Source organism: Pongo abelii, chromosome 6 (assembly GCF_028885655.2).
Source record: "Pongo abelii isolate AG06213 chromosome 6, NHGRI_mPonAbe1-v2.0_pri, whole genome shotgun sequence".
Taxonomy (NCBI): domain Eukaryota; kingdom Metazoa; phylum Chordata; class Mammalia; order Primates; family Hominidae; genus Pongo; species Pongo abelii.
Genome location: NC_071991.2, coordinates 101,523,167 through 101,550,317, shown reverse-complemented (window position 1 = coordinate 101,550,317; position 27,151 = coordinate 101,523,167). Strand labels below are relative to the sequence as shown.

Genomic DNA, 27,151 nt, shown 5'->3' with positions numbered 1-27,151 from the left:
CTCTAGAATTCTGTTTCTAAATGATGGGTTGGGTCTCAACACTGCAGGGGTGTGGGCAGTGGTCAGTCATATCTCATGAGAGCCCCTCTAACTTTACATTCTTGTCACCTCTTCCAACTAACTTGGGAAGTTTCCTGCAAACTCCCATTCAACACACAACAGAAACTTCAGTGAAACTGAGAACAAGAGGCAGTTCCAACCCTGCAATCACAGTCAGGATCATATTTTAAATGTTCCAGGTATGCTGTTAGGGACAAATACCTCCTTCCCAATTTATTCTGTAAATCGAGTTTATCACATATTGAAATCACTCAGTTTGGAGATATAGGTAATGGAAAATCAAGGAACACCAGAAGGAATTGTGTGTGTGCATATGTGTGTGTATGTGTGAACAGTACAATGAAGGGCCACTAGAGTCCATATCTGGCTTGAAACCCATTCTTTTTCCTTTGTAGTCACAGTTTTGTTCCACATATATGTTTCCATCGCATACGTATGTGTACACAGGAACCTAATACATGAGAAGACGGCCTCTTTTCTCCATAGCCCATTTTAGCCCTGTTACTTGGCACAATGGTGTTTACTTTCACTTAGCATTCACTCTATGGAGACGGCCACAGCAGTAATCCACCAAAGGGTGGTGGTCCCAGACAACACTGCATAGCAAAGGACAAGGTTTGTACAGAGATGCCCACATGCGTGGTTCACACTCAGTAGTAGTGTGTTGCAGTGAGAGTGTGGACACATGCCTAGAATCCTAAAAGCTGATCATCCAAGTGCTCATTGTCAGAGAACAATAACCAAACACATCCCCCAGGACTCCCCAGCTCCTTCCCAGGGAGGTGCCAGGCTGACAGCTGCAAGTGCCAGGGATTGTGGGAGAGAGAAGTACAAATATAAAATCAGGAACAAAGACAGAAGATTTATGGCTTGAAAGCGGCAGTTTCATGCGGCCCAAGTGCTAAGCGCTGAAAGCGGGAATCAGAAAACAGCAGAGAAAACATGCGGGAACAGAAGGCAGAAGCGCACAAAACAGAGCTGAACCCACAAAGCCATGCTCACACTTACATGGTGTGGTCTCACACTACCTTAGTTTGCCTTAAGCATTTCCATCATCTGAGAGTGTGGGAGGAAAAAACAGAACAGTTAAAGGTAAAATAAGTTAAGAGCTCACACTTAGTTTTTTAAAGATTAAAACTAACAACGTCATTCCTGGCTATTCCACTGACGGTGTGCAGAGACATACTTGGTGATTCACAGTAGGAAAATCACAGTCCTGAGAGCCAGACTGCCTGGTTCATACTTTAGTCCTGCTACTTGCTGGCTGTGGGACCTGAGCAAGTGTCTTATCTTCCTGTGCTGTGGTTTCCTAATGTAAAATGGGCCAATAGTAGCACTTACCTCATCATGTTGTAGTGAGGATGGAATGAATGACCACATGGGAAATACTTAGAGGCCGGGTGCGGTGGCTTACGCCTGTAAGCCCAACACTTTGGGAGGCTAAGGCGGGCGGATCACTTGAGGTCAGGAGTTCGAGATCAGCCTGACCAACATGGCAAAACCCCATTTCTACTAAAAATACAAAATTTAGCTGGGTGTGGTGGTGGGCGCCTGTAATCCCTGCTACATGGGAGTCTGAGGCAGGGAGAATTGCTTGAACCTGGAAGGCAAAGGTTGCAATGAGCTGAGATTGTGCCACTGCGCTCCAGCCTGGGTGACAGCAAAATTGCGTCTCAAAAAAGAAAGAAAAGAAATACTTAGAATATCTCTATTATTCTGCAAGCCCAAGGAAAGAATATTCCTAGTCAATACCAAGCATTATCTAAGAGTTAGACATCATTGTTGTTTTTATTACTTTTATCTTTGGTTTCCTCAGGCCATACCACCCAAAGGAGAGGAAAAAGAAGTGAAAGTCAAGGACTTAGAGAGAATTTTAGATGCTCAATAAGAAAAATAATCAACGGGAAAAGACAAAAGTTAAAAACACATGGATTGAGCAATAGTTCCAAATGTCGTTAAAATTCTTTGAGGACATCATTTCACATTCTGGATTATCCTAAAGCAATTCAGAGTAACTTTAAAAGAAAGATAAGTAAAAATCAATTGTACACACACAGATCAATTAGAACTCTAAAGCCTGGTTCACGCTGGACGCTTCAAGGCTATGTACACGTCCTCAGGTATTGCCCTGCCATGCTGTTGTCTTGCATTTTCTCAATTGCCTCCATCTAGTGCCTCACAGAGAACTGCTGAAAGGTGCCAGTGCGTGGATGGGGATTCGGGTGGTGGTGTAAGTACCAACTGGTTGATCAAGTCATGCAGGTGGGTGAACTTCTCTACCCCATTCTTTCCCAGAACCATTTCATTAGCTTTGCCCTCACTTGGCAGGATATTGTGGTCAAACAGGGAAGAATGGGACACTTAGTCTAAAAGGTACCTGCAAAAAAAATGCCCTGTAGATGACCTGGGCTTCAGTCTGCCTTTGCTGACCATGCTCTGAGTCCCTAGTTGGTCAGCACTGGGGCCCAGTTAGTTCCTCACTTTTCCTCAATTTGAATCCCACTCTTTCCACCTCCCAGTGGTGCATTTGCTCATGTAGATGGGCCTATTGAGACAGATCTTATTTAAAAACATGTAGCATTCCATGAAACTCACATTAGTGGGTTATCTTCTCCTTCTGGACACCCAATTCCTTCCCCTCCAATACCTCCTATCTGATTGATAGCTTTCCATTTTCTGCTTCCCATCTGGCCCTCTTCTTACTTCTCTCTTTTGGTCACTTGTATTCATCACTGGCCCAAGATAGTTTTCAGAAGAGAAGGTCCAGGCCTCTCCTCTAAGTTTCTTTCTGCTCCTTCTCACTTATTCAAAGGCTTGAAAAACTGTGTTGGCTCTTTTCAGGATGTGAGTATTTGGATGAAGTGACTCGATTGATTATATGAAGTTGGGTGTCAGAAACACCATTTCAAATGAGAAATGAAAAGCGACCTTGGAAGTTTTTAGCTGATGGAATACAGAGAGGAAGAATGTTGAGGAACACATCAGAGTCCATTGGGGAGCCTTGCCTAACTTTCCAGAAAGGGTGAGTCACAGGCTGCCTTGGCTCCCTGAAACACAGAGGGCAGCAATGTGCTCAGCTTCCATCGAGGTGCATTCTTTCACCACGGAGGTGGAAGTGTGCGTGTTTATCTGTGGTCCCACACTGTTGTGCTCTGAGAAGACCTCTGCTTTGAGCAGGGTTTTAACCTAGATCATTTAAAAAATATGTAAATGCACTCCAGAGTTGACTTCCCCAGCTCAGTAGCTGCCAGCTGGGCTTCAGGCTCCCAGAGTCTGGGCCTGGGTTTTAATTTCTTGGGCAGCCTCTCACTATGTCAAGTACAGCATGCCCCACGCTGCAGGAAGGGGTTAGGGCTGCCAGGAATGGCAGCTTAATTTGTCTGGCAGGGAGGTTGGCTTTTTAAAGACATGGTCTTAGATCTTTCCAATCAGAGGTACTGTTTCAAGGACACAGATTATAGTGCTCATGCTCTGGAACACAGAGAGACACCTTGATCTGTTCAACACCTTTTTGAAGGGATGCTATTTATGTCATCAGAATGTTGCTCAGGCAAAAAGGCAGAAGATACTTAGAGAAGCAAAGACATTTTCAACCAGAAAAAGTAGGTATGTTGAATTGGTGTTTGCAGAAATTGAGACATTTAAATGGAATTATTAAGCAATTAATCAAATTATAACTAGGCTAGGAAATACAAGATGATTTCAAAGGAAATCATTTCAAATAAGTCATTATCTTGCTTTGGAATCATTATCTGGCATTATCATCTTGCATTTGGTTCCACAACAGATGAAGAAGGTCATTATTTTGACAGAAGAGATAGAGGCAGTTACGCTTTTTGTGTTGAGGAGACAAGCAATGCCACATCTCCTGGAGTGTCAGTGAGCTCATCAGCCTGCAGGACCCCATCTGGAGGGCTGGAGTTCTCAATGCAGTGAAGACAGCCATGACATTATCATCCCATACACTGTGAGTTGATTAGTCAAGTGTTCAATGGCAGTCACTTCTAAGGTCTGCTCTGGGCTCCAGGGCCCAGTGCCCTCCCCAGGCAGGCCATGTATATTCCTAGGTGTAAGCTGTCAGGCTAGGTTTTGGTGGGTAGCCCATGTAGGAAAAAGCACCGACCCCGCCCCCGCAAAAGGTTCTACCGCTAGAGGAGGAGCTGATGTCTGAATAACCTTGAGAGTATTTTGCTGTGCTATGCTTAACTCATCAAAATGACTGATTTTTTTTTAAAGGATTGTGTGTGTGTGTGAGGAGGTTGATCAGAACAGACATGCTGGTTATGTTGGGAATAGTTTAGAAACTGATTTTAATCCTCTATAAAAGTGCTGTCTAGGGCAGATGAAATATTCATGGTGGGGGAAGGTAGGGAGCATAGAGAGAGAGGAGGAGAGGAGGGGGAGGATGAGTTCGGAAAGGGCAGGACAGGAAGTGGCTCCCACTGGATCTGCACCGTGATGAATGAAGCCTCATCCGGCCTATTTTGTCTCTCCTTTTGCTTTCTCTGGTGTCAGGAGTGGAGAAACTATTTGCCTTGAGATCCCCTGAAACAATAGAGGGGCAATGAGGACCACATCAATAAAGCATCATTCTTTTGAGGGAGTATAAAATGCCCTACTTTCTTTTTGAATTAGTAAGGGGAATATAAAACTCAAACAAATGGGTGCAAAAATTATTTTAAAGATCCGTCCAGTTTTATATTATAGCTAGTAAAAAGAGGCAGTTGAGAGGAGAGAAGAGAGGTAGAGAGATAGCCAACAGGCAGTGAGATTCACAGAAGGAGCCAAGAAGAGATTAAAAATGAAAGTTCTGCACACAGAAAGTCATACATGGGAAAGCAGACATGTGATGGCTTAGGGACAGCCACACACAGGTACCCCAAAAGACACACACACACACACACACACACACACACACACACACACCACATAATGCATCGTAATACATATTGGCTTGAATCAGTATTATTGTTTGATTATCAATCAGTTTTCCACAGACACAAACGAGGATGCAATGTCCTTATCCATGCCCCTAGGATGGAGAAAATAAGTCAAGGTGAAGATGGGCTTTATGCAGAATGTAGACTGCAGGCCACTGAGGAAGGTTCTGTCTTAGCTACATAGTCATGTCTCATGAAAAACCCCTTCTGGGTCTCCCTGACCCCTGAAAATGATCCCTGGGATCATAGGGGTGGTATTCCAATTAAGGCAATGGGACGTACTTTTTGTGCATTTTTCTATAAGATGGGAGAGGATTTCTTAGAGAAAAGGAAGATCAATGCCCCTGCCAGAAGGTAGCCGAGGCTTGCTGGCACCATGCATGTGTGGGTGAAGCATACTTTCCTCTGTGCTATGAGCCAATGGACACGCCTTTTACCATCATTGCTCCTACTGGAGAACTTTGTTCACAGGACTCACTAAATATAAAAATCACTCATCATGGCGGCTCAACTAATGAGCTGAGATTTCATTTCATAAGCTTACTTATTATACTCGAAACATTAAAAAAAGACAACCTTTATGTTTCTATTTATTCAAACTTGAATGAACTGTGGTCTCATTCATTTAGAATGTTAGAAAAACCACGAAAATTGTTCTTCTGAGTATTTCTTTTTATTTGGGTGATTTTCACTAAGCCCTGGGAATTTGGGTTCTATAGTTTAATTTCCCACTTCCTAGGTAGTAGCAGATAATAGGTGGAATGCTGAGTATTGACTGATTTTCCTTCAAATGCATCACCTCCTGGATATTTGGTGTTCAGTGGGGGGAGGATAGCAATAAAAAGGACAGAAATGAAAGAAACTGGGAGTGGTAGCTCCTGCCTGTAATCCCAGTACTTCGGGAGGCTGAGGTAGGAGGATCACTTGAGCTCAGGGGTTCAAGACCAGCCTAGGCAACAAGGCCCTGGTCTCCACACACACACACAAAAAAAAAAAAAAGGAAAAGAAAATTAGCATGGTGGCATGTGCGAGTAGTCCCAGCTACTCCGGAGGCTGAGGCTGAGGCTTAGGCTTGAACCTGAGGGTGTAATAGTCGCGATTGTGCCACTGCACTCCAGCCTGGGTGACAGAGTGAGACCTTGTCTCAAAAGGAGAAAAAAAAAAAAAACCCACAAGAAAAGACAAAAAAATGAGAATCCTCAAGAAAATGATTTTTAATTAATTGAGAAGTCTTTCAGAGAAGGAATACAAGATAGTATTGTAATTTAGTGTTAGAGTCAAAGAAGTTTAGGATGTGAACTTGGTAATTTTCCAGTCCAAACGTTATAGATTTGTTTCCTAATCTATAAAATGAAGCAAACTGACTGGATAATGATATTAACATCCTTAATAATTATACTTAATAATTATTAATTATAATTGTCAATTAATCTTAATACGTATAACTATAATTAATTTTAATGATCAATTAATTAATAATATTAATTATCCAGTCAAACTGCTTCATTTTGAGATTAGGAAACAAAAACTCAGAGGACAGGTGAGAGCCTGTTAGGGACAGAGTTAGTGGTAGACCTCCTGACTCATGATCCAGGACCACCCCACCATACTGCTTCCCATTTTCAATAAAAGAACAAAGTTTTCTAAGCAATACACCCATCAGGTAATATGAGTAATATAGCCAACCTACCCTCTGAGTATAGAGAGACTTAATATCTTCACAAGCAAGTGTTACAGGTGTGAGCCTCTGTGGACAGCCGGAAATGTTAATTTAATTTTTTTCTTTCTTTTTTTTCTTTTTTTAAGGCAGAGTCTTGCTCTGTTGCCCAGGCTGGGTGCAGTGGCACGATCTCGGCTCACTGGAACCTCCATTTCCTGGATTCAAACGATTCTTGTGCCTCAGCCTCCCGAGTAGCTGGGATTACAGGTGTTTGTTTGCCACCTTGCCTGGTTAATTTTTTGTATTTCTAGTAGAGATGGGGGTTTTGCCATGTTGGCCAGGCTGGTCTCGAACTCTTGACCTCAAATGATCTGCCCACCTCGGCCTCCCAATATGCTGAGATTACAGGCATGAGCCACCACGCTTGGCCCCCAAATTATTAATTTTATAATATAAAAGAAATTCAGGTTTCCAATCTGCCATATAGGTGGAAACCCTCAGGATTTCAGGAATGGAGTTCCATTGGCTGAAATGCACTTTATACACCTCTGCTGGCCTTGAAGGTTAGTTAAGCTCCCTGTTTTACAATCTCACCAATTTAACACTGCTATCCTGTCCTCCCTCTGGGGTGACAGGTGGCTAAAACCACATTTAGATTTTCCTCTGAGGGGAAGCTTCTCTCTCCGTGACGGTCTCACTGTTCTGTGTCTCACAGCCTACTAGGAACCTGCAGGGAGCTCCCCTTGGGAGTGTCTCTTCTCTGCCTACCTGCTTTCATCTACTCTGGGGTCAGAATATTCTCTTTCTTTAAGAATTCATTCCCAGGAGGAGCCAAGATGGCCGAATAGGAACAGCTCCGGTCTACAGCTCCCCGCGCGAGCGACGCAGAAGACGGGTGATTTCTGCATTTCCATCTGAGGTACCGTGTTCATCTCACTAGGGAGTGCCAGACAGTGGGCGCAGGTCAGTGGGTGAGCGCACCGTGCGCCAGCCGAAGCAGGGGCGAGGCATTGCCTCACTCAGGAAGCGCAAGGGGTCAGGGAGTTCCCCTTCCAGGGGTGACAGACGGCACCTGGAAAATCGGGCCACTCCCACCCGAATACTGTGCTTTTCCGATGGGCTTAGGAAACGGTGCCCCAGGAGAGTATAGCCCGCACCTAGCTCAGAGGGTCCTACGCCCACGGAGTCTCGCTGATTGCTAGCACAGCAGTCTGAGATCAAACAGCAAGTCGGCAGCGAGGCTGGGGGAGGGGCGCCCGCCATTGCCCAGGCTCGCTTAGGTAAACAAAGCAGCCTGGAAGCTTGAACTGGGTGGAGCCCACCACAGCTCAAGGAGGCCTGCCTGCCTCTGTAGGCTCCACCTCTGGGGGCAGGACACAGACAAACAAAAAGACAGCAGTAACCTCTGCAGACTTAAATGTCCCTGTCTGACAGCTGTGAGGAGAGCAGTGGTTCTCCCAGCACGCAGCTGGAGATCTGAGAACGGGCTGACTGCCTCCTAAAGTGGGTCCCTGACCCCTGACCCCCGAGCAGCCTAACTGGGAGGCACCCCCCAGCAGGGGCAGACTGACACCTCACACGGCCGGCCAGGTACTCCAACAGACCTGCAGCTGAGGGTTCTGTCTGTTAGAAGGAAAACTAACAGAAAGGACATCCACACCAAAAACCCATCTGTACATCACCATCATCAAAGAGCAAAAGTAGATAAAACCACAAAGATGGGGAAAAAACAGAGCAGAAAAACTGGAAACTCTAAAAAGCAGAGTACCTCTCCTCCTCCAAAGGAACGCAGTTCCTCACCAGCAATGGAACAAAGCTGGACGGAGAATGACTTTGACGAGCTGAGAGAAGAAGGCTTCAGACGATCAAATTACTCCGAGCTATGGGAGGATATTCAAACCAAAGGCAAAGAAGTTGAAAACTTTGAAAAAAATTTAGAAGAATGTATAACTAGAATAACCAATACAGAGAAGTGCTTAAAGGAGCTGATGGAGCTGAAAACCAAGGCTCGAGAACTACGTGAAGAATGCAGAAGCCTCAGGAGCCGATACGATCAAATGGAAGAAAGGGTATCAGCCCTGGAAGATGAAATGAATGAAATGAAGCGAGAAGGGAAGTTTAGAGAAAAAAGAATAAAAAGAAACGAGCAAAGCCTCCAAGAAATGTGGGACTATGTGAAAAGACCAAATCTACATCTGATTGGTGTACCTGAAAGTGACGGGGAGAATGGAAACAAGTTGGAAAACACTCTGCAGGATATTATCCAGGAGAACTTCCCCAATCTAGCAAGGCAGGCCAACATTCAGATTCAGGAAATACAGAGAACGCCACAAAGATACTCCTCGAGAAGAGCAACTCCAAGACACATAATTGTCAGATTCACCAAAGTTGAAATGAAGGAAAAAATGTTAAGGGCAGCCAGAGAGAAAGGTCGGGTTACCATCAAAGGGAAGCCCATCAGACTAACAGCGGATCTCTCGGCAGAAACCCTACAAGCCAGAAGAGAGTGGGGGCCAATATTCAACATTCTTAAAGAAAAGAATTTTCAACCCAGAATTTCATATCCTGCCAAACTAAGCTTCATAAGTGAAGGAGAAATAAAATACTTTACAGACAAGCAAATGCTGAGAGATTTTGTCACCACCAGGCCTGCCCTAAAAGAGCTCCTGAAGGAAGCGCTAAACATGGAAAGGCACAACCGGTACCAGCCACTGCAAAATCACACCGAAATGTAAAGAACATCGAGACTAGGAAGAGACTGCATCAACTAACGAGCAAAATATCCAGCTAACATCATAATGACAGGATCAAATTCACACATAACAATATTAACTTTAAATGTAAATGGACTAAATGCTCCAATTAAAAGACACAGACTGGCAAACTGGATAAAGACTCAAGACCCATCAGTGTGCTGTATTCAGGAAACCCATCTCACGTGCAGAGACACACATAGGCTCAAAATAAAAGGATGGAGGAAGATCTACCAAGCAAATGGAAAACAAAAAAAGGCAGGGGTTGCAATCCTAGTCTCTGAGAAAACAGACTTTAAACCAACAAAGATCAAAAGAGACAAAGAAGGCCATTACATAATGGTAAAGGGATTAATTCAACAAGAAGAGCTAACTATCCTAAATATATATGCACCCAATACAGGAGCACCCAGATTCATAAAGCAAGTCCTGAGTGACCTACAAAGAGACTTAGACTCCCACACATTAATAATGGGAGACTTTAACACCCCACTATCAACATTAGACAGATCAACGAGACAGAAAGTCAACAAGGATACCCAGGAATTGAACTCAGCTCTGCACCAAGCGGACCTAATAGACATCTACAGAACTCTCCACCCCAAATCAACAGAATATACATTTTTTTCAGCACCACACCACACCTATTCCAAAATTGACCATATACTTGGAAGTAAAGCTCTCCTCAATAAATGTAAAAGAACAGAAATTGTAACAAACTGTCTCTCAGATCACAGTGCAATCAAGCTAGAACTCAGGATTAAGAATCTCACTCAAAACCGCTCAACTACGTGGAAACTGAACAACCTGCTCCTGAATGACTACTGGGTACATAACGAAATGAAGGCAGAAATAAAGATGTTCTTTGAAACCAACGAGAACCAAGACACAACATACCAGAATCTCTGGGATGCATTCAAAGCAGTGTGTAGAGGGAAATTTATAGCACTAAATGCCCACAAGAGAAAGCAGGAAAGATCCAAAATTGACACCCTAACATCACAATTAAAAGAACTAGAAAAGCAAGAGCAAACACATTCAAAATCTAGCAGAAGGCAAGAAATAACTAAAATCAGAGCAGAACTGAAGGAAATAGAGACACAAAAAACCCTTCAAAAAATAAATGAATCCAGGAGCTGGTTTTTTGAAAGGATCAACAAAATTGATAGACCGCTAGCAAGATTAATAAAGAAAAAAAGAGAGAAGAATCAAATAGATGCAATAAAAAATGATAAAGGGGATATCACCACCGATCCCACAGAAATACAAACTACCATCAGAGAATATTACAAACACCTCTACGCAAATAAACTAGAAAATCTAGAAGAAATGGATAAATTCCTCAACACATACACCCTCCCAAGACTAAACCAGGAAGAAGTTGAATCTCTGAATAGACCAATAACAGGAGCTGAAATTGTGGCAATAATCAATAGCTTACCAACCAAAAAAAGTCCAGGTCCAGATGGATTCACAGCCGAATTCTACCAGAGGTACAAGGAGGAGCTGGTACCATTCCTTCTGAAACTATTCCAATCAATAGAAAAAGAAGGAATCCTCCCTAACTCATTTTATGAGGCCAGCATCATCCTGATACCAAAGCCTGGCAGAGACACAACAAAAAAAGAGAATTTTAGACCAATATCCTTGATGAACATTGATGCAAAAATCCTCAATAAAATACTGGCAAACAGAATCCAGCAGCACATCAAAAAGCTTATCCACCATGATCAAGTGGGCTTCATCCCTGGGATGCAAGGCTGGTTCAATATACGCAAATCAATAAATGTAATCCAGCATATAAACAGAACGAAAGACAAAAACCACATGATTATCTCAATAGATGCAGAAAAGGCCTTTGACAAAATTCAACAACCCTTCATGCTAAAAACTCTCAATAAATTAGGAATTGATGGGACGTATCTCAAAATAATAAGAGCTATTTATGACAAACCCACAGCCAATATCATACTGAATGGGCAAAAACTGGAAGCATTCCCTTTGAAAACTGGCACAAGACAGGGATGCCCTCTCTCACCACTTCTATTCAACATAGTGTTGGAAGTTCTGGCCAGGGCAATTAGGCAGGAGAAGGAAATCAAGGGTATTCAATTAGGAAAAGAGGAAGTCAAATTGTCCCTGTTTGCAGATGACATGATAGTATATCTAGAAAACCCCATTGTCTCAGCCCAAAATCTCCTTAAGCTGATAAGCAACTTCAGCAAAGTCTCAGGATACAAAATCAATGTGCAAAAATCACAAGCATTCTTATACATCAATAACAGACAAACAGAGAGCCAAATCATGAGTGAACTCCCATTCACAATTGCTTCAAAGAGAATAAAATACCTAGGAATCCAACTTACAAGGGATGTGAAAGACCTCTTCAAGGAGAACTACAAACCACTGCTCAAGGAAATAAAAGAGGATACAAACAAATGGAAGAACATTCCATGCTCATGGGTAGGAAGAATCAATATCATGAAAATGGCCATCCTTCCCAAGGTAATTTACAGATTCAATGCCATCCCCATCAAGCTACCAATGACTTTCTTCACAGAATTGGGAAAAACTACTTTAAAGTTCATATGGAACCAAAAAAGAGCCCGCATCGCCAAGTCAATCCTAAGCCAAAAGAACAAAGCTGGAGGCATCACACTACCTGACTTCAAACTATACTACAAGGCTACAGTAACCAAAACAGCATGGTACTGGTACCAAAACAGAGATATAGATCAATGGAACAGAACAGAGCCGTCAGAAATAATGCCACATATCTACAAGTATCTGATCTTTGACAAACCTGATAAAAACAAGAAATGGGGAAAGGATTCCCTATTTAATAAATGGTGCTGGGAAAACTGGCTAGCCATATGTAGAAAGCTGAAACTGGATCCCTTCCTTACACCTTATACAAAAATCAATTCAAGATGGATTAAAGACTTAAACGTTAGACCTAAAACCATAAAAACCCTAGAAGAAAACCTAGGCATTACCATTCAGGACATAGGCATGGGCAAGGAATTCATGTCTAAAACACCAAAAGCAATGGCAACAAAAGCCAAAATTGACAAATGGGATCTAATTAAACTCAAGAGCTTCTGCACAGCAAAAGAAACTACCATCAGAGTGAACAGGCAACCTACAAAATGGGAGAAAATTTTCACAACCTACTCATCTGACAAAGGGCTAATATCCAGAATCTACAATGAACTCCAACAAATTTACAAGAAACAAACAAACAACCCCATCAAAAAGTGGGCGAAGGACATGAACAGACACTTCTCAAAAGAAGACATTTATGCAGCCAAAAAACACATGAAAAAATGCTCACCATCACTGGCCATCAGAGAAATGCAAATCAAAACCACAATGAGATACCATCTCACACCAGTTAGAATGGCAATCATTAAAAAGTCAGGAAACAACAGGTGCTGGAGAGGATGTGGAGAAATAGGAACACTTTTACACTGTTGGTGGGACTGTAAACTAGTTCAACCCTTGTGGAAGTCAGTGTGGCGATTCCTCAGGGATCTAGAACTAGAAATTCCATTCGACCCAGCCATCCCATTACTGGGTATATACCCAAAGGATTATAAATCATGCTGCTATAAAGACACATGCACACGTATGTTTATTGCGGCATTATTCACAATAGCAAAGACTTGGAACCAACCCAAATGTCCAACAATGATAGACTGGATTAAGAAAATGTGGCACATATACACCATGGAATACTATGCAGCCATCAAAAATGATGAGTTCACGTCCTTTGTAGGGACATGGATGAAATTGGAAATCATCATTCTCAGTAAACTATCGCAAGAACAAAAAACCAAACACCGCATATTCTCACTCATAGGTGGGAATTGAACAATGAGAACACATGGACACAGGAAGGGGAACATCACACTCTGGGGACTGTTGTGGGGTGGGGGGAGGGGGGAGGGATAGCATTGGGAGATATACCTAATGCTAGATGACGAGTTGGTGGGTGCAGCGCACCAGCATGGCACATGTATACATATGTAACTTACCTGCACATTGCACACATGTACCATAAAACCTAAAGTATAATAATAATAATAATAATAATAATAATAATAATAATAAAAGAAAAAAAAATACGGGTTAAGCAGGAAAAAAAAAAAAAAAAAAAAGATTGGAGCACTAGTCCTACTGGCTATTAATACATGGTTCTAAGATTCTTTTAGCAAAACAGCTTGATATAAAGTCTGGATAAAAGCAGCTATTATTCTATTATAATAGATTAAAGTATAGATGGAAACCTAATTTATGATAAAGGTAGAATTCAAATTCAGAGGGAAAACGATGTTGGCGTAATTGGCTTCTAGCTAGAATAAGATAAAATGAAACCACAACTTCACACCGTGTATATATAAAATATACATGTGAGGTGGAATAAATACTGAAATGTCAAAATCAGAATATAAAATAATAGAAGAAAAATTTTGATTATATTTAGTTTTTCTTTAAAAACAGGAAAAATCCATAAGCCATTTAAGAAAAGGGTTGGATAGTTTTCACTAACAAAATTATAAATTTCTGTGTTGAAAAATGCACAACATAAAGTAAGAAATACAAGTTTAGACTGAGAAAATATTTCCAATACTGCATTATAAACAAAAGTGTAATGTACTTATACAATGAGACTTAATAAAGCATTAAGAAGCATAGAAACAACAGGCAAAGCATAAGATTTGGCAAGATACATTGGATGGAATGCAGATGGCCAATAAATGGATGAAAAAATGTTTAACTTTTGAAATAAAAGAAATACAAATTAAAAAAAAAAATGTAGTAAGTAAAATCTGGTATTGTTTCTAAAGGGATCACATTGAGATAAGAAAACAAATAATAAATTTGAATAGGAATAAAGGTCTTAACTTTCATATTTAATGAAGGAGAAAAGTTATAATGTAAAGCAAATGGAAACTAGGTATTATAATAGGTTAGTGCAAAAGTAATACTTAGTATACTCATTTTCTTATTTTTATGTATTTATACTATGCCCCAATCTACAAATCCTTCTGATAACTGTTGGAATTTCATAAGCAGAGTGAAGAGTATTGCCAACATGATAAAATGGAGATGTGGTTTTGGATTAGATATATTTAAATAGATTCAATGTTTGATCATGATAGGGAAATTATTGATTATGAGATTATAACAGACATAGAGCCAATCACCTCAATTATGCAAATAGATTAATATAAGAATATTGGTTTAGTTGGTTTATACACATACCATAATCAAAAGGAGATTATTTTCATATTACTGGTCGCAGTGACCTAAAATTCCAGGAAATTAAATTCAATTAAATATAGAGTATGTATAAAATATGCATCTTGGGAGAAAAAAAGGCCTCTTCATTCTTGATTAGTAATATAAACTTCAGTGATATTGAGAAATTTCATATTAGGAAAACACTAAGAACACTTTTTTTAATGGTCCTAGGAAAATAAAATGCTCATAAACCAAAAAAAAAAAAAAAAAAAAAAAAGAATTCATTCCCTGGTGGAAATGTAAGCATGCTAGAATTTATTCTGGGCTCTTACAGCATTGTTTCTGTTTTTGCTTTAGACATTATTAAAAGTGATTTTTAAAAACATGAAATGAGTCTTGGTATTTACTACATTATTTTGGTTAAAAAGAAGAAGCAATGTTTCTCTGTACTTGCACATTCCAACACAGCAGTCCCTAGACACATGTGGTTATTTAAATTAATTAAAATAAAACACAAAAATTCAGTTCCTCAATTTCACTAGACACATTTCAAGCACTCGAAAGCCACATGTGTCTAGGGTATGAAATTGGACAGAGCAGATATAGAACATTTCCATCACTGTTTTGCAAGACAGTGCTGCTTTATAACACTTACTATGCTTTAGTCAAATTTGAAAGCAAGCTGTGTACTTTGTTCTACAAGTCAGATTCTGGAAAAGATACAATGAAACATAAATATGTCAGCTACAGTCAAAACTCATCTGTAAAATAATTAATAAACAATACAGTTGGAATTCTGGGTGTCTTTATATTCAAGTCAGCCACACACAGCCTTATCACTTAATTTAGATCCTAATGAAATCAGACTTCATTTAAATGGAGATAGAGCTGACTTTCACTACAGTGGTAGCTCTTCTCAATGGCGGTATATATGTAGTGTTAGGAGCAGAGATGGAAGTACACAGCAAAATGTATCAGAAACACCTGAGAACTTGCACAGAACTAGCTATTTCCTCCCTCCCCAGATAGATTAGAATTAGTTAGAGAGGGCAGATGTGGCACAAAGGACTTCTGTCTTTTGAAAAAATTCCTCAAATGGTTCTCATATATCTTTACCAGCCATATCCCTCCAGTTGAGAACCAAAAGGACAGCTAATTGCAGAATGGCAAGGGTCATTGAGGTAAGTTATACCCGTAAGTCCTTATGCAGGTTAAGCTCTGATTACTAGAGCTGGTTTCATGAGCAATTCTGTATTAAGTCTAAGTAGAGTGGGTAAGACTTCTGGTTAACAAGGTTATATTGTTTCTTAATATAACATGTTTATATAGTTTCTGAAGGTTATATTGAAGGCATGCTAGCATTAAATATTTATTCATTCAAGAATCACTTATTGAATGTCTAATAATGTCTGTCAAACACTGTGATAAGTATTGTGGAATATGGTAAAATAAGTAAGCAATGGCACTGGAATGTGGCAGCTAAATTCCTGTGTGGGCTTTGAGTTAGACTGAGTTTAAAGTTGGTACTTTCTATAGGGTGCAGTGTATACTGCTCAGGTGATGGGTGCACCAAAATCTCACAAATCACCACTAAAGAACTTACGCATGTAACCAAACACCACCTGTTCCCCAATAACCTATGGAAATAAAAATAAAAAAAAATAAAGTTGGTGCTTTTTAGCTGTATGTCCTCAGGTGAACTACTCAGCCTCGTCAAGGCTCAGTTTCTTGCATTAAATTGGGGATAATGTTAGCACTTACTTTACGGGATTATTAATGAGGATTGAATAATATAAAATACACAGGGAAGATTTAGTACAATTTAGTGACTACAGCATTAAAGGGTGTATAGTTTTGTGTGGAAGATAAACCTAGTTAAGCTACACTCCTCCTCACTGCAGATGGCTGGTTCAATTGATAATGAAAAGGTGCTAAAGAAGTCAAAGGTGTAGGTTTGATCCCTGTGTGGTCCAATCAGCTGTAGGGTAGATCAGACGTCTCTGCTTTTAGCCCAGCCATTCCACAGATGTGGCCAGCAGGGAATCAGGGTAATGGCACTTGGACAATCAAACATGAGAGCTGAGAGTGATCCAGGATGAAGTCATCCAAGTTCCTTCCTTTAGAGACAAGTAGACTAAGTTGCAAAATCGAAGTACCTTGCCAAACTTTAAACACAACCCATCGGTGGCAGATATGAAGCCAGATCTCAGGGTTTCTGATTCCCTGCCCAATGTTCATTGTGCACACACTGAATATTTCCTAATGGAACAGAGATCTTCATCACCATGAAATATTAGAAAAGATCCCCATCTTACTATTATCTGGCTGTGGGATTATTTTCTAACACATTTTCATTAGCTTCAGAACCCAGACACAAGACTGGGTGCAATTTTCATTTGTCGTCAGAGATAAACTGACATCCTACAAGCCATGGCTCCTAGGAGCAACTCTTTGTAGATTAACAAACCAAAATAGTCAAATATTCTTGAGATCCAGTTTGTTGTACATCCCAGAAGTTTACCTGGCTCACCTCTGCTCAGCAGGGGTAAATCCTTCAGCTCTGGAACATCAGAATGGGTAGCAGAGCATAGTGAACTTATAAAAAACAGAGTGCCAGAATGTAGGACCCAACCTTCATGGCACCGTAGTCCTGATATGATCTTTCCTGGACTTAAATTCTCAGGGCAGACGGTCAACTTTTGCTTCTATCACTGCTTTCATCCTGTTACTTCCTAAGAGCACAAATGGTAAAAGAACGGTAGGCTTTTTAGATGAGAGTTTGATGGCATCTTGGTAGTTCTTCCTGCGTGGCTGCGTGGGCTAGCTTCTTCCAAAGACAATAAGTGCCTCAGCATATGGGGCCAGCATGCCCAGTGACAGTAGAAGAAAGCAACAAGACAGCCACGGAGTACCTTTAAAAATGTAAATCAGATGTCCCTCCATGTTCACAAGCCTCTGGTGGCTCCCATCACAGTTAGAGTAAAATCCAAGCTCCTTTCCCTGACATATACAGCCTATAAGATTGGGCTCTTGTCTACCTCTCCAGCTCCATTTTACACAACTCTCTGCCGACCAGTCAATCTGGGCTCCTTCCTGATTCTCCTTCCCATCTTAGGATCATTGCATGTGCTCTTCGCTTCTCCTAGAAATCTTTCTTATCGCTGTGGTCAGTTTCTCTGCATGCCAGCTTAAATATCAGATCCTCGGAGGCCTTTCCTGAATATACAACTGAGGGTAGCTACTTGGTCACTATTTAGCCCACTACCCAGGATAAATTCTCTGCATAGCACTTTATACTTTCTAATATTTTCTTGCCTTTTACGTTTACTTATTTTCTGTCTCCTCCTATTCGGGGAAAGGGGAGGGAGAGCATTAGGACAAATACCTAATGCATGCAGGGCTTAAAACCTTGGTGACAGGTTCATAAGTGCAGCAAACCACCATGGCACATGTATACCTATGTAACAAACCTGCACATTCTGCACATGTATCACAGAACTTAAAGTAAAAAAAAAATAACGTGTAGATCAATATGAAACAATGGTCAAATACATCATGTGAAGTGAGCCATTTTCAGTATGAAGAATTTGATACAATTTTTGTAAAAACAGATTCTATGTGTATATATATTTGTATTCATAGAGAATACAAATGGCTTCATCTCAAAAAAAAAAAAACAACAAAGTTCTGGAGAACAGGAATTTTGTCTACTTAGTTTGCCATCTCCTAGAACTATGCCTAGCACATAGTAGGTGCTCAATAATATTTACTGAGTGAAAGGAATAGATGAAGGAGTGACTGCCACTCCAGGATCATAGCTCATCTAAGCTTACCTTCTTGCTGGTGCTGTTGTGCCTACGGAGAATCTCCTAGGCTCTGGACATTACCTGCCTAGATGCAAAGTGTAGGGCTCCATGAAGAGCAAACCTGAAAATCACTTTGACTAGAAGAACACACAGCAAATTTTGGTTGATGGAACGATATTTAAAGAGCACTTACCCTGTGCATCATACTAAGCTCTTTATGAGAATTATTTAGTCTCAACAAACCAATCAGGTAGTCAGTATTCTCATTCTCATTAGTGAGGATCAGTAAACTGAGGTCCAAATGACAAAATGTATCACCCAAGGCTACGCAGCTGGTAAATTAAAGTGTCAGGACTTGAACTCAGGACATCTGACTCCAGAGACCACACTGGAGGTTAAACTGCTATGGAAAATTCACAACAGAACCTATACTGGTGAAGAGAATGCAAGGAAGAAAGAATGACAAAAAGAAAATGTGAATTTACAATTGTTTAATGAATATATATCAGGCTGATAATGATCTCCCACCTGCACCAAAATAAAAGGCACCTCTCTCTACCTCTCCAAGGTTACAATGGACCTAAGTGATTAGAGAACAATTGAGATGAACAAACTTCACAGTGCTATAGAGTACTATTAAAGGAATCCCTTGGGCATGTTCCACTGAAACCATCATGAAGCTCAAGCAGCCCTCTCCACCTGGAGGACCTGCGCGGGCCATGCTGAATGGATTGTGCACACGTGTGTTTAATTGACAAGTCAATAGAAAGTTGGAAGTTGATGAGCTGGCTTTGGGCGTATGTCTTCCTTCCATCCACCTCCCATCCCTCCTTTGTATGTGTTTGTCTCCACTTGACAAGGGCAACTGTGACACTTCAGCAGCTGAACTTGCCATCTTGGTCTCTTCTGCTTAGCTAGACCCCACTGACATAAATGGGTGATTTCAATAAGCAAATTATGCTTCAGAATATTTAAGGTCAGAAGGCAAAAGCACTGGTGATGTATGAGGGCAGCTAAGAGACACAGAAGGGAGTGAGGTGAGGATTCAGGAGGAGCATGAGGCTGAAAGCCAAGAAAGTCCTCTTGAGGACTCAGTTATTCTTTTTTTTTCTTTTTATTTTTTTGAGATGGAGTCTGGAGTGCAGTGGCAGGATCTCGGCTCACTCCAACTGTGATGGTTAATACCGAGTGTCAACTTGATTGGATTGAAAGATGCAAAGTATTGATCCTGGGTGTGTCTGTGAGGGTGTTGCCAAAGGAGACAAACATTTGAGTCAGTGGGCTGGGGAAGGCAGACCCACCCTTAATCTGGAGGGCACAATCTAATCCCCTGACATAAACAGGCAGAAAAACGTGAAAAGGTGAGACTGGCCTAGTCTTCCAGCCTAGAATTTTCTCCTGTGCTAGATACTTCCTGCCCTCAAACGTCAGACTCCAAATTCTTCAGTTTTGAGACTCAGACTGGGTCTCCTTACTCCTCAAGCTTGCAGACAGCCTATTGTGGGAACTTGTGATCATGTAAGTTAATACTTAATAAACTCCCATATGGGAGTTACATGATCACAAGTTCCCAATATGGGAGTTTATTAAGTATTAACTTACATGATATATATCCTCCTCAGGATATATATATATATCCTATTTTATATATATATATATATAACCTATAACCCAGAATATTATATATATATATATATATATATATATATATAATCCTGTAACCCAGGATATGTATATGTATCTCCTATAACCCAGGATATGTAGATATATAGATATATATATATCCTATAACCCAGGAGATATATATATATATATATACACACATATATATATATATCCTATAACCCAGGATATATATATATATATCTCCTATAACCCAGGATATATATATATATATATATATCCTATAACCCAGGATATATATATATATATATATATATATCCTATAACCCAGGATATATATATATATATATATATATATATCCTATAACCCAGGATATATATATATATATATATATATATCCTATAACCCAGGATATATATATATATATATATCCTATAACCCAGGATATATATATATATATATATCCTATAACCCAGGATATATATATATATATATATCCTATAACCCAGGAGATATATATATATATATATATCCTATAACCCAGGAGATATATATATATATATATATCCTATAACCCAGGAGATATATATATATATATATATATCCTATAACCCAGGAGATATATATATATATATATATCCTATAACCCAGGATATATATATATATATCCTATAACCCAGGATATATATATATATATCCTATAACCCAGGATATATATATATATATCCTATAACCCAGGATATATATATATATATCCTATAACCCAGGATATATATATATATATCCTATAACCCAGGATATATATATATATATCCTATAACCCAGGATATATATATATATATCCTATAACCCAGGATATATATATATATATCCTATAACCCAGGAGATATATATATATCCTATAACCCAGGAGATAGAGATATATATATATATATATATATATATATATCCTATAACCCAGGAGATAGATAGATATATATATATATATATATATCCTATAACCCAGGATATATATATATATATATATATATCCTATAACCCAGGAGATATATATATATATATATATATATATATATATATATCCTATAACCCAGGATATATATATATATATATATATATATATCCTATAACCCAGGAGATATATATATATATATATATATATATATATATATATATATATATCCTATAACCCAGGAGATATATATATATATATATCCATATATATATATATATATATATATATCCTATAACCCAGGATATATATACATATATATATATATATATGTATATATATCCTATTAGTTCTGTCCCTCTAGAGAACCCTGACTAATACACCAACCTCTGCCTCCCGGGTTCAAGCGATTCTCCTGCCTCAGCCTCCTGAGGAGCTGAGACTATAGGCACGTGCCACCACGCCTAGCTAATTTTTGTATTTTTAGTAGAGACAGGGTTTCATCATGTTGGCCAGGCTGGTCTCGAACTCCTGACCTCAAGTGATCCACCTGCCTCAGCCTCTCAAAGTGCTGGGATTACAGGAGTGAGCCATCGTGCCCATCCGAGGATTGGGTTATTCTAACCATCTGGTTTGACCTTTACATCAAGTAGAAATATCAAAAAAAAAAAAAAAAAGAAAAAAGAAATGTCAAACAGAGAGATCCTAAGACAAGGTGGTGAGCTATGGCAGGGAAAGAGCTATTTGAAGTGGATAAAGGAGTAGTCTCAACGAGAAACAAGAGAATGAAAGAAATGCTTTAGGACTCAATTTGCTAAGTTAAATATGCTTTACAGGAGTATTATGCGATGACACATTTGGAGAAAATGAAAACTGGTTATGAAAAAAATCTCCTCTGTTGTATACACTCAAACCCTATAAACAAGAGCCACTGAATGTGTATCTGGGAGCAAAACCAGGTCCTTCATAGTTAGGTGTTTTCTTTATGTTTAATAGAGGATGTAATGCTAGGGATATTAATATTGTCTGATAGAATGGTAGACAACACAACCAGCTTTAGATTTTTCCACCATAAAGGGACAATGACAATTATCCGGTGCATCTAAAAACCCAAACATTCCAGTCTGTCTTCTGCATCAAGCCCTTTTAATGAAACTGAAAAAGAACAAAGGCTAATGCTGACTTCTGTGAGTTTCATTCCATTTTAAAGTTTTCTCACTCTTCCAGCTTGGGACAGGAAAATAGAAGAAGAAAGGAGGTTGCAAATTTTACACAGTGCCCACATCATTAGTCACCAAATGATTATAGGGCTAATCAGGGAAAGTGGCTACTGAATGCCAGGCATTTCCTTATGCCATCTTATTCTATTGTTAAGACATTGGGGCAGGCAGGTATTATTAACCCTCCATTTAACAATAAAACAAAAGGTTTCAGTCACTAACCAAAGTCACTCAAATAATAAGCAGTAGTGCAGGTTTGGTGGGGATTCAAATACAGGTCTAGCTCCAAAAACAACACTATCTACAATTCCACATGTGTTGTATGGTATTTTGAAACATTTTTTAAAGCATCTTTTGTGTGTGTGTGTGAAGCAGGAAAATCCCCACTGCATTTTTATTTTTCAAATGAGAAAATTATGCTGCAGGGAAGCTCTCAGAGAATCTGTAAATCTTACTGGGGTGTCTGGTGGTTTGGTGTAATAAGGGTAGGTCTGGGTAAAGAAGGGGTGGTTGAGGGCATTCTGGAGGAGAGGGGGCTGCAGGCCCACCGTGGAAATGAGTAACTCTGTTTTCTCTCCTGAAATAGATGCGGTTACACATAAATTGACATATATAGTTCCAGGCTGTAAATGTTGCTCGTTGCTTGGTCTTTTAAACTTTTTAACTTTTCCTTCAAAAGAAACAAACTCAGTTTTTCCTAAGGAAAACAAGTACAGGAAAGTTTTGAGCTCATGACCGAATTGAATTTTCTAGCAATTACGGGAACAAAGAACTGCAAGAATGCATTTTAATCAAAACTCTCTCTGGTTAATTTCAGCATCATATTATGCATATATAACTTTTTTTATTAAGAATAAAAGTGCAGCTTGATGATATACTATTTTGATTAAGGTAGTTTGGATAAGAATATAATTTTTAATTTGTAAAGGTGAATGTGGTCACACAGTGAAATGGTCAATTTCTAGCTATACATGTATTATGAGTTATAGGAAAAACATTTTCAAAAGAATAATTTTTTATTCTTTCTAGTAGTTTTCCAAGGAAGAGTCACCATGTCATTTTTTTGGTCCAATCGGGTACCTTTTGTGAGTGAAAGTGGGTGTTATTAACAATTATGTCAAGCCAGCAGGTATAAACCGACCAGGACTGTCCCAGGCAAAAGAGGATGAATACTCATCCTATCCAAAGGCAAGCCACCTTTTCTTCTTCTATATATTCCACGAGAAGCCCAGCAATCCCTTTTAATAGGCAGCTATGACCTCTATCACTCTCCACTGCAGGAGTGGGTCCTTTTACTTTTTTTCTACTATTTTCCTTTATATGCCCCCATTTCTGCTTCCCTCTGATGGAGGCCAAGCCAGGCGGAGGACCCTTGGTTAGGGAGAGTGGCACCTCATGGGAGGCTCTTAATGGGGGTGTGCTGTTTCCCCTGGGAGTGAGGGCTGGGTTGAAGTCGTGAGGCCAGGATTAGGCCAAACCACAATCTGAGCCTCATAAGTATGGGCTTTGGGAGTCAGTATGTTTTGGGGACCCTGTGTTTTTTTGAGATGGAGTCTCACTCTGTTGCCCAGGCAGGCAGTGGTACGATCTTGGCTCACTGCAGCCTTCGTCTCCTGGGCCCAAGTGATTCTCCCACCCCAGCCTCCCAAGAAGCTGGGATTACAGGCGTGCACCACCATGCCCAGCTAATTTTTGTATTTTTAGTGGAGACAGGGTTTCACCATGTAGGCCAGGCTGGTCTCGAACTCCTGACCTCAAGTGATCCACCTGCCTTGGCCTCCCAAAGTGCTGGGGTTACAGGCGTGAGCCACTGCATCCAGCCATTGTTTTGGGGACTCTTTATTTCCCTCTTACCTTCCCACTTATGCCATTTGTCTGGCTGACCTATTCAGCTACTCTGGCATGGGAGGAGTTTTCACCCCACTCCTGAGGTTGAAGAATAAGAGGGCTGGCTGTGCTTTCCTGAGAGGGCTTTGCTGCCTTCCTCCTCCACCCCAATGGAGAAGGGCTGTCAGGCCAGTATCTCCTGGGTACAAGTCCTGTATCCCTAGCACACTGCTCCTTGGCTAGAATGATATTTGGACATCTGGGTCTCTTGGTTTCAGACAAGAGACCAGAGGAAGGGGCTGGATTTGAGTTACTGAGTTCACTACATGCTGGGGCAGGAGTTCTCTCCTTTCCATCCTGTGAGGCTTTCCCCTGGACCTTTTCTCTTGTGAATTCAGTGGGCAGGTAGTATCCTCCTGCTGGCCTGGGGAATTTGAGGTTGGTGGGGACAGAGACTCAGGAGCCCTGCCTCTATGTTCTAAGGGCACCAAGGCCCAGGAAAGTTGACTATGTCTTTCAAACCATCTCACATATAGAGGCTGAGGCTGGGTGAGCCTTTGCTGAAAGAGTCCTCCATGGCCAATTTATGAGTCAGGCATGGCGGGAGTGAGCTGGGGAGGGTCCCAAACTAGGGAAGTGACAGGGTTCTCTGTTTCCTCTTGGGTTGCCCATATCTGGCTCATTGTTATCATTATGACAGCCAGAGCTGAAGAGGGATCTAGTCCACAGAAGAATGTTCAGGACTTGTGACAATACTGTATGACCTGGGGGCAGTCAGTCTGGTGCTGAACCTGAGGAGCACAGGACAGCCGCTTTCAAATCTGCAAAGGGCTATGGTCTGGAAGAGGGTCCAGCCTCCTTTGTGAGGTCCTCAGAGAGCAGTGGAGACCTCTGGACTGTGATCCAGAGATGGGACAGGTCTTTTGAAGGAGTTCATGTGGTGAGATGAACCAAGCATCTCCAAAATAACTTTTTTGTTTTTTTGAGAATGTAATAAGGATTTTTCTTACTAAAACAAGAATTCATAACAAAAGACACAAATAAATTAATTGTTCTGATGATTTTAGACTCCAGGGCCTCTCTATGGAAAGGTCAGCTTCTTATGCAGACAAGATACTATCAAAAAAAAAACAAAACAAAACAGATATTTGAGACAGTATTTAAGACTGAACACGTGCACAGTGAAGAGAAATAAAAAGGCAGTTTCTCTATTTCCTTTTCTGTGCAAGGTATGTGTAAGTTTCAGGCCATTACCTGAACTAGGAAATCAAAATAAGGTGACACTAGTTTCACATGAACCCCAAGACTATAATCTAATTGTACCTACCATCTTCTTTACTTTAAAAAACATCCATTTATCTATACCAAATCAGTAGACTGAATTTTCTCCCTTAGGAAGCTTTTAACCAAATTGCAGTTAAATTAATCTCACTTTAAAGTGCTAGAAAGGCTTTGCAAGACCAGGGTTTATTTTGTGACATATAAAACAGGAGCTTGCCTTCCAAAGCTCTGACCAAAGAGGTACCACATGGAGAACTGGCTGCAGGACAGTGATCCATTCTATGCCACGATTTGTCAGTGCTCACACTGATAGTGGTAAAAGAATCAAGAAGCCTGGGTTTTGGAGCAGCACAAACATGCTTTACCTAGTAAACGATAATCAAAGTTCTTGTCTAGGGTAAATGGTGCAAAAATAGGTGATGGGGTCCCCCATACATCACTGTGGAGATTATTTAGCCTAACTTTAAGGTAGTACAAAAGGGCTTCTTCCACACAAGGGTATCCTTTGCATGAATATTTCTGAAAAAACAATTATGTCTCCAGCTCTAGCCTCAGTTTAACATGTTTTAAAAAATACCTCCTTTTTTTAATGTCAGAGCCAAGGTAAAAAAGGAGTGGGGTGCAAGAAACCCTCTTTCCAGAGTCACCAAAGTAGAGGGAGCTCTAGAAGCCAGTGAGAGTGAGCACATTCAAACCACAGGGTTTGAGATTATGGGTCCATGGCAGCTGTTTCCTCCCTTCCATAACTGGGCTGTCCATCTTGGGCAGCTTCAGGGTCATGATGGGTCTTCAGCCATTTGAGTGGCTTGGACACAGATCCGTTCCATTGGAGAGGGCTTTGGGCTCCTCAGTAGGCCTGGGTGGCAAAACTTCCTGAATCATACTTCTGGAGGGATCTTGATTCAAAGGGGCTCCATTTATCTGATGAATTTCTGATCTTATCCCTACTTTCAGAATCCATGGTGCTAGGATTTGGGCCAGGTAAGGCTGTGGAAGAATCAGAGGTGAAACAGCCTCTGGGCCTCTGCCTAGGGGAAGAATGAAGGATGCTGCTTGGGTTGGACTGGGCTGATGCAGGGCTGCTTCTCTTCTTTTGTTATTTCTCCACTCTGTAGCTTTAGTTTCTGTTATCCTACTGTCACAGAGCTGCCTGTGGCTAGCAGTCCAGCACTAAAGAGGCTCCAAAGACCCATATCTCCTGAGAGGCTGTGGCACAGTTTGGACCTAAGCCATGGTGAGAGCTGTGGTGATATGAAAGGTTTCCAGGACAGACCAGGGAACACTGGCTGCCAGGCTGGTCGGCAGCCTTGGTGATAAAGCCTCCCTCAAATAGCTTTAAGAATGAATTAAATAATAACAGTTATTATTCATGTAGTACCATCTATTTGCTAGGTGCTTTACATACCATAGGAGAGACTGCTAATTAATTACCCATTATCCATCCTCCTCTTTGCCTTTATCCCCCATATTGTTGGGGGCGGCAATGTGTCCATCTAAAGTCCTAATTTTTCCAGCCCTCCGTGAAGATAGGTATGGGCAATGAATTAGAAACAAAAGTGGTTGGGTGGGCATCTAAAAAAACTCTTTAAAGAGAGCTAACTCAACTGGGGGGGGGGGCAGGCTTCTTTTTCTCCTTCCCTCTTCTTCCTTCTTTTTGTCTAAAATGCAAATGTGTTGGAGCTGCTGCAACCATCTTATGATTACAAGGTTATCTCGAGGATGGAAGCCACATGCAAAAATAAAGCTGGAAACTGGGACATCCTTGATGCAATGAAGTCCCC

The 27,151-nt window shown here is 40.5% G+C and overlaps 1 protein-coding gene across 1 annotated transcript in view; it reads right to left on the bottom strand.

Moving 5' to 3' along the window:
• Positions 1-27,151, bottom strand: part of LHFPL3 (LHFPL tetraspan subfamily member 3) — a 591,478-nt gene that overhangs the window by 63,479 nt on the left and 500,848 nt on the right. The gene's annotated exons all lie outside the window — the stretch shown is intronic.